Below are 16541 nucleotides of genomic sequence, written 5' to 3'. Positions count from 1 at the left end.
AGAAAACACTACTGTTCAAGAGCAACATGAACAAAAGAAACAATCCAAGTGCAAAGACAACAGATACTCTAATTATCAGATAGAGAATATAAGATGAGGAAGTATGTTTGAGAATATAAAAGAGAGTATTGTAAATGTAATTGTGGTAGGAAGAATGCTGAAAATGTCTCCCTAAGACTTCTGGCTCCTGGTTACTCAGTCAGACCCCGATCTAGGTACTGCTGTGAAGAGGTTTTACACATGGATTCAGCCAGCCTTAAACGATGGAGATTATCCTGGATTATTCAGGTGGTCCTAGTGTGATCCTATGAGCCTTAAGAAGCAAAAGAGGAAGGTCGAAGGATCAAGGGGGTAAGATGAGACAAGGGGAAATCAGGGAGATTGAAAGCATGAGCAGGATGGACCCAATATTGGCGGTTTTGAAGGTGAAAGGATTTATAAACCAGGGAATGCAGAAAGCCTCTGGAAGCTGAGAATGACCCCTGGTTGAAACCCAGCAAGGAAACAGAGTCGTCAGTCCTACAGGCGCATGGAACTGAACTCTGCCAACATGTGGGAAGCCTGGGAGTAGCTTCTCCTTAAGAGTCTCCATTAAGGAGGGCAGCAGAGGGAGGCCTCGATCTTGGTCCTATGAGACTTGTTTGGACCGGCCTGTTCATCTACAGAGCTTTAAGATAGTAATGACTATTGTTTTAGGCCACTAAATTTATGGTAGTTTTTTTCATGACAACAATAGAAATCAAATATAATAAAGAATGAGAGACTGTGAAAAGTGACCATATCTGAAAAAGTATTGAATAAGAATTTTAGATATGAAAAGCATGATAATTTAAATTAAAAACATAATGAAATGGTTAAATAGCACATTACACCAACTAGGAAAGAAATGTGTGTGAACTTGAGGACACATTCCAAAAAAATTAATTAGAACGCAACACAGAGATAGACAAAAGGAACTCTGAAAGGGACATTAAGGAAAATACAAGCCAGGATGATAAATATAACATATGTTTAATTGAAATTCCAAGACTAGATTAAAAAACAAGGGAGACAACAATCATTGAACACAATGAGTGATAAATTTCCAATACTAATAAGTGAAACAGGATTTTTCAGGAAGCATAAAGAATCCAAAGCAGGATTTAAAAAGAAAAAAAAAAGTAAATGTACACTCACCTCCATGATTGTGGAATAGTGGAACCCCCAAAGGAAAGACAAGATCTTAACAGAGAAATTAAGACTTAGCCTAAGGCTACCTTCTCCAGAGCAACTGGAAACAAGTACAGCAAGTGCGAAAACAAGGAACTGTCAACCTAGAATCGTACATCTAGAAAATCTACATTTTAAGAATAAAAGGAAACTCAAGAATTTTCAAACTCGCAGAAACTAAGGGAGTTTACCACCAACCAAAGCTCCAAAGTTACTTCCAATGTCTATAACAAAGGAAAAGATAATCCAACAAAGAAGATAATGTAACACATTATACGTGGGTTTAAAAAACCGACTAGAATTAAAATCCTGCAAAAGTGTAACATACAGTTCAAAGGAGGCAAAACATTCTAATTTTCTCTGAAGCCCCCATTTTTCTTGGCGGCAGAACACTTAATCTAGTTGAATCCAAGTTGAATTCACCATGTCTGTGTTTTAACGGATGTCAGAGTTTAATTTAGTCAACTTGGCCTTAGGTTTTTAGAGCCTCTCTCTTATTGATTTCGCTTAGGGGTTTTATCTAAACTGTGTAGTGGGTGTGTCCGCAGCCCCCTGGGAGGCCGGCTGGAGCTTCTGACCCCACACTGTGCCCCCCGCGTCCCACTCACCCCGTCGCTCCATCTCTGCAGAGCCAGCCTCGTGCTCTCTGCACCCCGGGCCCCCAGTCTCCAGGATGGAGCCCCACCTGAGCCCAGAAGCCCGGCCCCTCCCCGCCCCAGGAAGTGCTCACTGCTGCTGCCCTGAGTCCTAGTAGCAAGGGGTTCACAGCAAAAATAAGGAGTGTGACCTCATGCCCCGGAGGGGAGCCTCGCGCGGCAGGAGGCCCTGCTCCCAGCCCTCACCTGTACGGTCCTCACCTGGAGCGGCTGGGCACGGCCTCTAGGGCTGCGGAGATGAGAGGAGGGGTCGTGGAGGCCTCTCCCCAGGCTTGTGCAGGTGCAACGGGGTCAGCCCCAGACCCCCCCAGGAGTCGCACCCACCACCTGGGTCAAAGCCCTGCTTTGGAAGACTCTAGCTGGGTCTCCCCGGAGCCTGGGATTTACGGTAGAAGGGCGACTCCTGTTTGTAACGCCCAAGTGCAGATTTCCAGAAAATCTTATTTTTACAAAATCAGTCCTCGGTTGAGAGAGAGCCCTGGAGGTCAAAGGGTGAACGAAGCATGTATCTTTTTAGACGGGCCCCCACTTACAGAGCCCGGCTCAGGGAGACAGTCTAGGAGGGTTTCCACCCCACATGCGATGCTGCAACCCAAGTTCAATAACTTAGTGCAATAATAATAGTGGCATGTTGGTGTCGAATGAGCCTCCTGCTCCATGAAACGATTCTCATCACTGTTCTCACTTCAGGGATGTTCAGATAGTTCCCCCCCCCCCACCTCGCCCTGCTGCTGGTGCCCCCGGAGTTTGCCCGCGGGGTGTTGATGGATCCTGACACCTGTAGCCCACCTGTAGGGCACCTGCTGGGGCCCGTGTGCCCTCTGACCCCCGGTGGCCGTGGAGTTGACACCTGCCTTTGTGGCTACAGTTCTGTAAAAAGTATGACTGGAAGATGGACCAAGCATTGGAAATGTAACGCAGCCTCCTCCTTTGTTCCCAGAAAATGTATGTGCTCTTGCCTCCATTTGCAACAGCCAGCATTTCCATTATTTTTCCTTATTTATTCTAATTGCTTCATTCTATCCTTTTTTATCAGCACACCTGTCTTTCTTGACATATTGTCTTTTATTTTTATTTAAGCAAATGCGTTTGGACTTCTCGGAAAGTCAGACGCTACGTTTGTTAGAATCTCTAAGAATACTGGTCTCTGACAGCGTTTCCACACAAAAAAAATACAAATAGATCACTTCATCCATGTATTCCAACCTCTGTTGTGGCCTATGGATAAATTTTCAAATAAAGCTTGAAAATTACCTACCTTATATTCTGTGCAATGGCTTTCAAACTCCAAGTCATTTTGATAGAGAGTGAGGGAAATGTTTGCTGGAAAAGCTAGGAAAGAAGAGATGAGATGTTTTGAAAAAAGCAAGTTTGATTTATCCTAACACGACTGCCATGAAATTGGCTTCCAGTTTGACAAAAGACGTTGAAATACATTGATATTAATATAAGTATTTCAACTTTTTAAATTAGTTTTAGCATGAGTTATCTTTCTCCAGCCTTTTATTTTTAACCTACTCGAGTCTTTAAAGTGAGTTTCTTGTAGGAAATATAATTGAATCTTGCTTTCTTATGTTTTAATAAAAAATGACAGATTCTGTCTTTTAATTTAGGTGTTTAGGTCATTTATATTTAATGTGATTACTGGTATAATTGCACTTAAGTCTACCATTTTGCTATTTTTTTCTATTTCTATTTCTTCTGGTTTATATCCTTTTTGATGGGAAATGTACTTTAATTCCTAACTCCGTTCTTTTGAATGTAATGTGTATTTTTTTTCTTCTGGTTACCTTTAAGATATTTTTCTTTATTACTGATTTTGTGCAATCTAATTGTGAGGTACCTTGATGTCATTTTCTTTGTTTCTAGTGTTCAGGGTTCATTAGGCTTTGAAGTATTTATAGGTTTGTTTGTTTTTTAATCAAATCTAGAAAATCTTCATCAACTATCCCTTAAAATATTCTCTCTACACCTTTTATTTCAGAGACTACAATTACAAACATATTTGGTCACTTGAAATTATCCCAAAGTACACTTGCTGGAATGGCTCTGTTTTTTGTTCTTTGTTTTTTTCCACCATTTTCTCTGTATTATTTTGAATAGTTTTTATCGCTACATCTTTCAGTTCACCAATTCTTTCTTTTGCACTGCTGAATCTTCTATTAAATCCATCAAGTGTGTTTTCCATTTAATGGAAATGTAATTTTCAACTCTAGAAATTTGACTTAGGTCTTTTATATTTTTCCTGTCATTACTGAGCATATGTATATTTTTCTCTACCTTCTTGAACATACATAGTATAGTTTTAATAACTTTTAATCTTCTTGTCTACTAATTCTATCACATATTCATTCCTGCCTCTATGTCTATTGCTTGATTTCTCTCTCTTTCAAGAGTCAGATTTTCCTGCTTTTTCTGCCTGATATTTTTTTTCAATTGAAAGAAAGACATTGCTTATTTTGCTTTGTTTAATACCAGATATATTTTTATTCCTATATACTTGAATGTTATTCTGGGATGCAGTTGCATTATTTGGAAACAATTTGATCCTTTTGAGGTTTGTTCTTCAGATTTTTAAAAAATATTTTATTTATTTTTGACACACACATGCAGAGAGGGAGAGAGAGAGAGCAAGGCAGAGACACAGGCAGAGGGAGAAACAGGCTCCATGCAGGGACCCCGACGTGGGACTCGATCCTGGGTCTCCAGGATCACACCCTGGGCTGAAGGTGGCACTAAACCGCTGAGCCAACGGGGCTGCCCTGCTCTTCAGATTTATCGAGTGAGACTAGAACACCCCTTAGTCTACAGCTACACTGGCCTCACTTTTAAGACAATGCCCTTTTGAGCATTGTACTTAATGCTCCATTAAATTTAAGGTTTTCCATTCTAGCTGGTGGGAACATGAATTAATTCCCAGCCCTGTGTTAGCTTTTGGAGTTTGTTCCATCTAATAATTTTGATTAGTTCTTTCTTCACCCTCAGGTAGTTTCCTCTGGGACTTATGTTGATCAGTAGTCAGCAGAATAGTGGACAGGATGCCCACAGATCTTTATGCACATGTCCCATGTCCGTGCCTGTTTTTCCTTTCTGATTCTCTGCCCCAAAACTGTAGCCACCACCTCTCTTCAGACTCCCAGCTCCAACTATTCAACACATGATCACCGGCATCTGCCTGGATTCCTCCTTTTTTGAACTGCTGCCTGGAAACTCTTCCCTTGTTGTAAGTTGGAATAATCAGAGGACTCAACTATTTTTTCTCTTTCAGCGATCACTGCCTATGTTGCCTGATGTCCAATGTCTGAAAACTGCCATTTCAAATAATTTCTCCTATTGTAGTTGTTTCAGGCAGAGGGTATTCCTGTTCCTCATGCTGCATTTTGCTGAAAGTAGAAGTATCTAGAAGAGTCAGATTTCATTACAGTCTTTTTTTATTTTTATTTTTCCTAGTAAGGTTGGAATCAGAACAAGTTGAGTTAATTGGATGGTTCTGAAGTCTCCAATTTTAATCACTGGTGTATAATGTAGCTCTTAAATAAGGGCAAACCCTGGATGAGGAGCCTACTCCTCCTATTACCTCAGGAATGCAATTCTGAATTTGTTGAGTTTGAGATTTACTCACCACTTATGAGAGACTCAAGAAGAAATAACTAATGGGCACTTAATTAATCCAAATGTGAGATGCAGAATAATGGTCGGACCTGCATTCTAGTTTAAAATATAAGATGGAGTCTAGAACATAGAAAAAAATGTGTAGGAACAACCTTTCTGTTTTTTCATCAACTTCAATACTATGACAGCTACTTGATACTAATGTCCTAAATTGTTTGATATATTTTTAATTATTATCTTAATTCAAAACTGAAGATTTTATGGCCATACTTGAAATATAATTGTACAATATTATTTAAATATAACTCATTTTTGTTGTTGTTGTTGTTTTTATGTAAAAATAATTAAGGAATAAGCAAGTTTAAAATCCTGGGGAAATTGTTCAGAGAACAATTCAGCCCCAAAGTAAGTTCAACCTGAGAAGATTACGTCTCTGACAGAGATTGTGGTCTGGCAAGAAAATTGTATCTTCACAGCCATGGGGCTTTTTGGGTAGATCATCTAACAAATGTTAAATGAATAATAAATAATGGCAGGTTATTCCTCAGGGTCTGGGAAGGCATTTTTGACTGCAGTCCTTGATATTGCTCTCCATAAACTTTTCATCTCCATCTCAGCTGGGAAAGTAATTGCTTCTGGCCAGAGCTTGGGGTTCACAGGAGCAAGCAGTCCTTTCCTCACAGAATCTAGTAGGGTCCTCATCCTCCCCCATATAGAACCTACTCATGGGCCCTCCCTAGAATTTGAACAAGGCCAGAATCCATCATCAGAACTGGAATTCGAATTCTTTTATTGCATCTGTAGTCAGGACTGTATGCATGATTTAATGTGCTAGATATTTTATACTTTGAGTTAAAAACAGCTTCATTATTTTTTTAAAGATTTTTATTTATTGATTCTTGAAAGACAGAGAGAGAGAGAGGCAAAGACACAGGCAGAGGGAGAAGCAAGCTCCCTGCGGGGACCCTGATGTGGGATTCTGATCCCAGGACCCCAGGATCACGACCTGAACCAGAGGCAGATGCTCAACCGCTGAGCCACCCAGGTGCCCCTTAAAGCAGCTTTGTAGTTAATATATTACTGAGGGCTATTGTTACTTGTGCTTGCTTCCCTCCCCCCTCCTTTTCTTTTGTAAAACCAGAACTCTAAAGGTTATAAAGAACCTCAGTCTTCTCATGGAGACAGAAGTCCCACTGGCCTCTGTGTACATACCATCTCCTATATCTATCTCCTTTATCTTCACATATTCATTTGACTAAAGAATATAAACAAAAAAACACAATTGTATGCAATTTCCTAAAGCAGTTTTGAGCATTTCTTGCTTTTTAAAAATCTGTCATTAGCCAAGTACTTTGCAAAATATAAAGCAAGTTTCCAAGAAAGAGCTGTTCTAACTAGTAATCCTTGATGAGTTTTCCTGGGAAAACCTATATGGAAAGCAGAGATGATAACACACAAGTACCGGTGATTCTAGTATTACTGTTGCATCTCATGCAATCTCCTCTGAATTTTATTCTCTAAAGATTATGGATATTGAATCAGTAGTAAAGCGGCTCAGTATATCCAACAAAAAACATTCAAAGAAATTCAAAATAGACTTTAAATTTAGATTTTTGAATGTCATGACAGAGGACAAAACCAGACTAGATAGTTTACCCAAGTTCAAGACTTATTAAATAGATATAGTAATCAAGACTATGTGCTCTTGGGAAAGAGATGGACAACTCGGGTTGACATGAAATGAAAACCCATAAGTGGTCTCACATAACTATGCTTATTTTTGACAAAACTACAAAAGTAATTTAATGAAGGAAAAATAGCCGTTCCAGCAAATGGTGTTAGAGAAGTGAACATCCATGGACCAAAACAGAAAACAAAACAAACAAAACTTTGACCCAAGCTTCATACTTTGTATGAAATTTAGCTCAAGATTGATCGTGAACTTAAATGCATAAACTGGAAAAACATAAAATTCTAAAACATCTAGAGAAAAATATGGAAGATAATCTTTATGGATCTAGGGTTTAGCAAAGAGTTCTTAGACTTAACACCAAAAGTATAGTCCACGAAAGCAAAACTTAATAATTTAAAATTTAAATTTGCTCAACAAATACCCCATTAAGAGAACAAAAAAACAAGCCACGAAATGAGAAAATATTTGCAAACCACAGGGAATAATACTGATAATGGATGAAGGACGCCTAAACTCAGTAACAGACAATCCAATGAGAAAGTGGGCAAAAGATAGGAAGATACTCTTCCCAGAGGAGCCCATGCGGATGTTAGGTAAGCACAGGAAAAAACTGTTCAACATCATGATCCGTTAGATAAATGCAAATTAAAACCACAGTGAGATATTACCAGCCCCGCATCAGAATGGCTAAAATAAAGAATAATGATGGCACAAAATGCTGGCGAGGAGCGGAGGAAGGCGGCCACGCATACAGGTGCTGCCCTGGAAAACTAAGCGGCAGCTTCTTAACAAAAAATTGGACACAAAACTGCTATATGACCCAAAAATTGCAATTGTGGACATTTATTCCGGGGAAACAAGAATGTATGTTCTCCTATATAGGAGTGAAGGTCAGACCTTGGAAACAGACTTGCTGACCCTCAGAGCTCGTCCGGTGGAGCATTTCGACACACTCGTACCGGGGAACATCACTCAGCACTGAAAAAGAACAACCTTTGCTTTGCACCAAGCTGGGGCCTTCTAGGGCCTAGAGAGCCCCTGCGTGTCCGTGGCCGCCCGGTGGAAAGGCCCAGGCGCCTCTCAGGGTTGTGGGGTCGCACTTCCCGAGGTGCTAAGAGTTTAGCAGGAGTCCCTGTAAACACCTGCTGCTGACGTGGCTCTGAGTCCCCCCACCGCCAACGGGAGATCACGGTGAGCAGGGGTGTGGGGCCCGAGGCTGCGCTGCAAGGTGCCGGGGCAGTGGGGCACCCAGAGGTGCAGACGCCTGGGCTGCGCAGGCACCGTGGTGACCCGGTGACCCCGGAGGGAGCAGCTCTGGGCCTCCTCTTCCCTTCCTAGTGTCATCCTTCATGACCCGTCTGTTCTCATTCTTCCTATCTGGGTGGCTGACACCTTTCCATCAAGCCCACAGAATGTGTGAGTTGGAGGACGCATCCCCCCCCCCCCCCGTGACCTCTTGTTTTCCACGAACCTTCGCATTGTTCGTTCTCAGCGGAGTCCAGGGACGTGCCACATGTGAGGCGAAGCAGCAGGAGCTGAACCATCAACGCAACCATCAGCTCATGCTCTGACTCCCGCTTGTGGGAAATTGTCAGCTTGTGAATTAGACTTTCCAAAATTTTCTTGTTGACATTTTCTATCCCCTTTTCTAATTCCCTCAGAAAAAAATATAACAAGAGCTGATCTGATAGTGCTCTCTGTTTCCACAGTGTTGTTCTTAATTCCTATCAGCGTTACGTGCGAACATTCCAGGAAGAGTTGGGAAATCAGCCACGTCCCCTACACACACACTCACACACACTCACACGCACACACACATGCACACACACGCACAGCCACTCCCGTTCAGAGGCTAGAATTAGTTGGGGGCTGATTCAGCCTGTTGTACAAAGCGTTATTTTCAAGCAAGACTTTGCGATCGGTTCTAGGAATTCTTTGTGAGAACATAGCATTGTAATAAATATTTCTGTCACTCTTAGGGGAAAAAAAAATCAGAATAAACAATGATCATCCGGAAAAGATCACTTAGTCCACATTCTCATTTTTTTGTATAAATGTGGATGCTCAAAGATCTTTGATATGAAGAGCTCGTTGACCAGCTGATTATAAGGAAGGTGTGACCAAGTTGTTTTGAACGAGTGAGTGGAATATGAAAGCCTGGGGTGGGGAAGTACAAGATAAGGTAGGAACATGTTTGTATAATATTTAAGTATCATCCAGGGCACCTGGGCTCAATCGGTTCCGTCACCAACTTGGTTTCTGCTCAGGCCGTGACCCAGGGTCACGAGAAGGGCTCTGCGCTCAATGAGGAGCCTGCTGGAAGATTCCCTCCACCCCACTCTTGCCCACGTGCAGGCCCTCATGCGTTCTCTCTCTCTCTAAAATAAATAAATAAATCCTTAAAATAAACAAACAAACACTATCGAGATGCCTTGGATTTAGATTATTTGCCAGAGTACTGTTGTCTAATTTAAGATTAGGAAAGTAAAAAAAAAAAAAAAAAAAAATATATATATATATATATATATATATATATATATATATATATATATGTTAAGAACCTGGTTTGAGAGTAGGAAATCCCAAGGCCTGGGGTGCCTGGGTGGCTCAGTCATAAAGTGTCTGCCTTCCGCTCAGATCGTGATCTCAGGGTCCTGGGATCGAGCCCCGAGTTAGGCGTTAGGCTCCCTGCTCAGCGAGGAGTCTGCTTCTCCCTTTGTCTCTGCCACTCGCCCCTGTAAAATGTCATACTATTGAGAGTACAAGATATAGTGCATGTATTTAGTTTTTAGGAAGCACTTTAAAATCGTCCTCATTATTTTATTATTGCTTATAAAATACGTTTTTGCCTATAGGGATCACAGCTCTTATACAAGAGTAGGGTCAGAAAATCAACTCCTGTTGAATCCTCTTGATAATTTCTTTTACTCTGTTTATTTTTAAACTTTTACCCTGGACTTCCTTCCAAAAAGGGTTGTGATTGGATTATAGATATTGCAATCTAAGATAATTTTTAAAAATAGAGGAAGAAAGAGTATAGGGAAAATAAATACAGGAATATCAGTTGATGCTAAATGCATTTCAGTGCATTTCAGATACTGTCGCACAGAGTCAGGTGTCTTTTTACCTTGGTGCTAAAGAGGATCCCAGCCTTCATGACATTAATATAATAGTGAAGCTCCAGAGCTGTTTCTTAGAATGCTCTGTAATAAAATCCTATAAAATAATCACAAGATATTACTCAGGAAAAGCAAGTCTTGTTACAACCCGGGTGGGCAGTGGGGGTGAGTTGAGGTGGGGAGGGCAGATGGAGGGGAAATGACACACTTTCATTTAGTTCAGGTGTTTGGTATCCTACTGGCTTGACTCAATATTTTATCTAAAGAATGACTATAATTGTCTTTTTTTTTTATTGGAGTTCAATTTGCCAACATATAGCATAACTCCCAGTGCTCATCCCATCATTGTCTTTGAAATATATTCCATGTTATCAATTATTTTTATCTATTTTTTCTACCATGAAAGACTTCAAATACATAGAAAAGCACAGAAAATATTAGTAAAAATACCAGTACACCCACTATCCCATGACTCCACGATGCAGGTCTTTAAAATTAATAACAATGTATAATGTTCATTCCATGTATTTTTTCCAAAAAGAAATAAATATTCCAAATAACATCTAAAGCCCCCCAAAACTCATTATTTCCACTAGAGGTAATCACTGACCTCACTGTCATCCATCCACGATGCCATACGTCCTCAACATCTATGTGTATCCATAAGCAATTTATAATACTGTGTTGAGAGTGGGTTTTTTTTAAGTTTTATATAACTTTTCTCATTCTATCAGTGTATTTTTACAATATATTTTTCTTAGGGACTGTATCAATGTGTATTATTAGATATTAACAGATAATTATTATAATAACTGTATTAATAGGCCTAGTTTATTCATTTTAATTTCTGTATAGCATTAGATCTTATGTTAAAAGACAATCTTATCAACTCCTCTAGTCGTGGACAATATTTTTTTCCCTTGTAATATTCTTGCCCATGGCTCGTTGTGCGCACGTATGAATTTCTCCAGAGAAGATCGGTACCATTGAAATTGCTCAGTTCCAGAGTACGGACACCTCCAGTTTTACTAGGCATCACCGAGCCGGCTTTCAGGAGTGACCGTATGGGTCTATCCTCCCGGCAGTGACGTACAGGAGTTCTCACTTGCCCACAACATACAGGAGTTCTCACTTGCCCACATCCTTTTCAACGTTTGTTGTTAGACATTTCAATTTTTGCCATTCTCATAGGAATTCTGTCTTGATATTGCTTTAACATTTTTCTAATATGTTCTGAGGTTGACCATTTTTCCATATATTTATTAGCCAGCCCTCAGAATTTCATGTTCTTTGACGTGTCTATAAATTGGGTTTCCCTAATGTTCTGCTATTTCTTTTTATTGATTCATAGTAATTCTTTTTTTTAATTTATATTTTAAATAACAGTCTTCATGCTGGTTGGCAGGTTGTTGTTGTTGTTTTCCATGATGGATTATCTTTGAACCAATTTGTTAATTTTAATGTAGTAAAACTTATGAGTTGTTTTCTTTAGCATTTTGTGGTTTCTGCCCTTTTTGCCCTTATGGATATACTCTATGCACTCATTTAGGAAACCCATTCCTGTGTCCCAATGGCATAAAGCTATTTTCTTATGTTTTGCAGCAATCTCATCTATAATATTAGTTTATAATTTTTCTTTCTTTGTCTTTGTCCAATTTCCTTATCAAAGTTATGATACTCATCATGTGAGTTAAATATCTTTCCCACTTTTTCTATTCCCTGAAGCCATTTCTGTTTGCTATAGATTACCTTTCTTCCAAGAGTCGAGAGAAATTGACTACATAAGTATCTAGAATTTTCCCACAAAATTTTACTGTGAAAGTTCTCATATAGCAAAGTCGAATGAGTTTTAGTGAAGGTCCCTGTACCTACTACCTAGATTGTACCACTAACATTTTACTCTACTTGCTTTATCACGGATCTGTCCATCTCTCCATCCCTCTGCCCAACTAGACTCTTGGGGGTAAATAGATTTGATTCTGCCTTAATGTAGTAAATCAATTCGGACTTTAAAAAACTTTATTATGAATGACTTTCACCTCAGTTTTCAGTATTATCAGAATAAAGTTTTCGATATGATCCTATTATTTTGTCTATTATATCTGTAACTGTGCCCATCTCTCCATTATATTTTTTTTCACAAATTGGTTGATCATGAACTATTTCACAAAACCTCTCAATACATCACAACAAATCATTTTGAGACAATGTTCTGTGACCACAATGTAATAAAATTAGTAGCTAATAATATAAAGATAGTTCAAAATAACCTCAAGCGTTACACGTTTTAAAAACATCTCTAATAAATGATCATATGGCGTGAATTGTAAGTCATGCTGGTGTGTTTGCTACGGATGTTCCATAAGTTGCTTCCAGTAGCATCTCGGTGCTGTCAGCGTGTCGCTACCGAGCGATTTGTGCTCGTATGCCCTGTGCATTTTCCTCTGTGCTACGGCTGTTGAGATCCTGCTGTGTGTGCTTTCATAAGATTCCAGTCTTCTCTTCATAGGTCCCCGCGGATTTTATGTTGTCGACGTCGTGGTCAGAACAAGCACCTGTTCCGCGAGCTGCCGCGCCCGTGGATTCCACACGATGCCCAGTGATTCACTGTAATCCGTCCTGCTCCTGTCACTTGTGCACCGTGGGAGAAGCTGCCGTCTCCCCCGTTCCTGTGGGACGCAGCCTGTGTCACCGCTTTCCTGACTTGGATCTCTGCTCCTAGTCAGGTTAGGCCGTCACCCTTTCGCGACCGGGCCCAGGTGCTGCCCGAAGAACACTGGCTGCACGCAGAGAAGAGCAGTGGAGCCCCGGCTGCTCCTGGTGTGTGTCCCGGGCCCCAGACACCCCCGGTGTCGGGCACCGGCCCTGAGGACTTGGGGGCCAGGGCCGCTCCCCACCCCTTCCCCAGTAGCGGGGGACAGCGGGCGCTCGGAGCTGGCCTGGGCCCGGCTCCCACGACAGGGCCAGCGTCCTCCTGGGCGCAGGCCTGGCCCCACGGCTCTCAGGCTCCCACTTGCCACTCGGGACGGCAGCCCTAAGGGCACTTAGGGCTTCCTACACTGGGCCCATTCCCTGTCACCTCACCACTTTGTTAAAGGTGGAAAATTAGTTTAACTCTGATTCAGCGGCAGCAGGATCAGTGGAGGACACGTCCTCAGCATTTCCCTCCTGCCCTTCCCATTAGGGTGCAGCTGGCGCCGCCAGGGAGGTTGGGTCAGCACGGCACCAGCCAGCACCCGCGTGCCTGTGCAAAAACACGCAAAGGCAGCCGGACATAATGCATTATTTGGAATTATACGCCTAAAATCTCGCCGGTGACAATAGAAGATTCTAAATGATCCTCACAGGATTTTGTTGTTGTTGTTATTTTTCCCTTCTTCATTCATTTGGTGCTATTTTCTAAAGCCTCGCTCACTGCCTTTGCACGCTTATCCCGCGGTCTTCGGCGGGGTTCACATAGATGAGGGGCAGTACCTGCATGGCCCCCAGCCGCCACGGGGAGCACCTGACCTGTGTCTTCCTGGCACTGAGCCCCCGGCCCACGGCCATCTGCTGAGGCTGCGCCAGGCCTGCCCCATCTGCTGGCCACGGGTCTGGGCACTGCAAAGCCAGGGGGGCCTGGGAGGGAGGCCCCCGGACTCAGGCGGGACAGACGTGTAGACAATGGCCCTCCTCGGGCCTGGACACCGCCCATCCCGGGGTGCTGCTCGCTGCCTGTGGTCGCCCCCCTCCCACCCGCCGACCTGGCAGCAGCTCCCCGAGCAGCCCCCCAGGAACCCCAAGTGTGGCCTCCAGCCTCAGAGGCCCTGGGGGGTGTGGGGCCAGAGCATCCCTGGGGAGGGGGCCTGGGGGGGCGCGGGACCAGAGCATCCCTGAGGAGGGGCCCTGGGGTCATGGGGACCTGGGGCAGCCACCAGCACCTGTTGCCCGGACCCGGGGTGACACCTGTCTTGCTCCTAATCTTCAGGAGACCTGATGGCAGGGAGCAGGGAGGCTGTCCTAGAGACATGAGGTCTAAGATCCCATGTGGACAAAAGCAAATAGAATCCTTTTTTCTGGGGATCCCTGGGGGGTTCAGAAGTTTAGCACCACCTCTGGCCCAGGGCGTGACCCCAGGGTTCCGGGATCGAGTCCCGCGTTGGCCTCCCTGCATGGAGCCTGCTTCTCCCTCTGCCTGTGTCTCTGCCTCTCTCTCTCTCTCTCTCTCTCTCTCTCTCTGTGTGTGTGTGTGTCTCTATGAATAAATAAATAAATCTTAAAAAAAAAGAAAAGAAAAGAATCCGTTTTCCCTGAGCAGAAGTGACACGGATAGTGCAGGGTTCGGGAACCGGTGACATGGCTGTGACCAAGTGGCCTGAGGCCTTCGGAGTCGTGGTGGCGACAGGACAGCCACAAGCCTTGCGCAGCGACACCATCCCCGATACTGGGACCCCCAGAGGGCTAACGCCCAGCCCCAGGCCCTGTCTCCACCGCCCTCCGCCACACACCACTGGGGGGATGCGATCCCAGCAGATTCAAGGATGTGATAGTGGGAGGTCGACCTGGAATGAAAGTCTCACTCTAAGTTTTGCCTTGTTTATGTTCGTGCTTCGTCCGTATATGTGTTTCCCTTAATATATATTCATAATACGACACACCATGACATGCCTGTTCCCTGAGTTCCCAACCGTGGCAGAGAACGTCTGTGCACGAGGAGCCCACGCGGCACTGCTGGGGGCACCTGCGCTGGGGCACCTGCGGATGCCGGCAGTGCCCCGGCCCACGGTGCTAGGGAGTGAGAGCCCCCGGCCGCCAGGTGACCCCTGACAGTAGCCACACTCTGCTCCTACCGGGATGACCGACCATTTTCACTTACCCTCATTTTTTTCCCCCAACAATTGATATTTGCAACTTTCCTATAATCTCGGCCCACTTGGTGAACAGATAATCAGTATTTGATGATTTAAGCCTGCATTTCCCTGATTGATAATGAGAATATTTTTAATTTCTTCTCTGAATTGCTTCTTCATGTTTTCCCATTTATGTTTCTGTTGAGCTGTTGGGCTTCTGTTCGTCAAACTACCATCTCCTTGTACCTTCCTATTTGTAATCCTTTGACACTTGCAGCCGCGTCCAATTGTCCTGATAAACGACCGTCTTTGCCTTTGTTTATTTTGTTTTTTTTTTAATAGAAGAGTTTAGGTTTAAACCCTCATCAAAGTAGCTTTTAATCCTCATTAAGTTTTTATCAAACTAATGTCTCCTTTCTTTTTTATTCTATACGTATCTTATTTAAGAAGAGCCTTCTCTTCTCCAGTTAGAAAGTTATTTTCTACAGTTTCTTTTAAATTATTTGTTTTGCTTTTCACATTTGTTTTTAATCCATTTAAAATGTATTTTGGTAAACACTGAGAATAAGCATCTATGTTTAAGCTTTCAGTATGAATAAACCTATTGCCCTGGTAATATAAGTTAAGAAGTCTAATATTTTCCCAGGCGATTGGCAAGACTGTCTTCTCACGTGCCAAACTTCCTTAGAATAATCCCTGTGCGAGGACTTTCATCTCTTTCATTGACCCATTGGTTCTATTTTTTTAAAATAAAGTTTTAATATGAATTTTAAATAAGATTTTTTCAGATAATTTTAGATTTACAGAAAGTTGCAAAGACCGTATAATATTTATGTCTTGCACCCAATTTCCCCTATTATTGACATCTTAATTGGTAAGATATATTGCAATTAAGAAACCAATATCGGAACATTATTATTAAATAAAGTACCTTCTTTAATCCTATTTTCTTAGTTTTACCTAATGTCCTTTTTCTGCTCCAGGATAAGACCACCTTCAGGTGTCATATCTCCTTAGGCTCTCCCAACAATTTCTCGGACGCTCTTTGTTTTAGCGATCTTGACGATGTTGAGAGGTCCTGGTCAGGTAGTTTGTAGAATGCCATTCTACTGGGGTTTTTCTATTTTATTTTATTTATTTTATTTTATTTTATTTTTTATATAAATTTATTTTTTATTGGTGTTTAATTTGCCAACATATAGAATAACACCCAGTGCTCATCCCATCAAGTGCCCCCCTCAGTGCCCGTCACCCAGTCACCCCCACCCCCCGTCCCCTCCCCTTCCACCACCCCTAGTTCGTTTCCCAGAGTTAGGAGTCTCTCATGTTCAGTCTCCCTTTCTGATATTTCTATTGGTGTTTTTCTAATGTTTTTTTTTTTTTTATCATGATTAGACTGGGCCTCTAAGTATTTTGAGCTGCT

At 42.3% G+C, this 16541-nt stretch overlaps 1 protein-coding gene across 1 annotated transcript in view; it reads left to right on the top strand.

Annotated features, from left to right (window-relative positions):
- SLC13A1 (solute carrier family 13 member 1) overlaps positions 1–15393 on the top strand; it is a 97592-nt gene extending 82199 nt beyond the window's left edge. The window contains exon 16 of the mRNA XM_055314864.1: positions 12799–15393. The gene's annotated coding sequence lies outside the window, so the exon portion shown is untranslated. The remainder of the gene's footprint in view (positions 1–12798) is intronic.
- Positions 15394–16541: the final 1148 nt, after the last annotated feature.

The sequence above is a fragment of the Nyctereutes procyonoides genome, unplaced genomic scaffold (genome assembly GCF_905146905.1).
Source record: "Nyctereutes procyonoides isolate TBG_1078 unplaced genomic scaffold, NYPRO_anot_genome, whole genome shotgun sequence".
Taxonomy (NCBI): Eukaryota; Metazoa; Chordata; class Mammalia; order Carnivora; family Canidae; genus Nyctereutes; species Nyctereutes procyonoides.
Note: the sequence above shows the minus strand (reverse complement) of the source record. Positions and strands in the feature narration are given on the sequence as shown.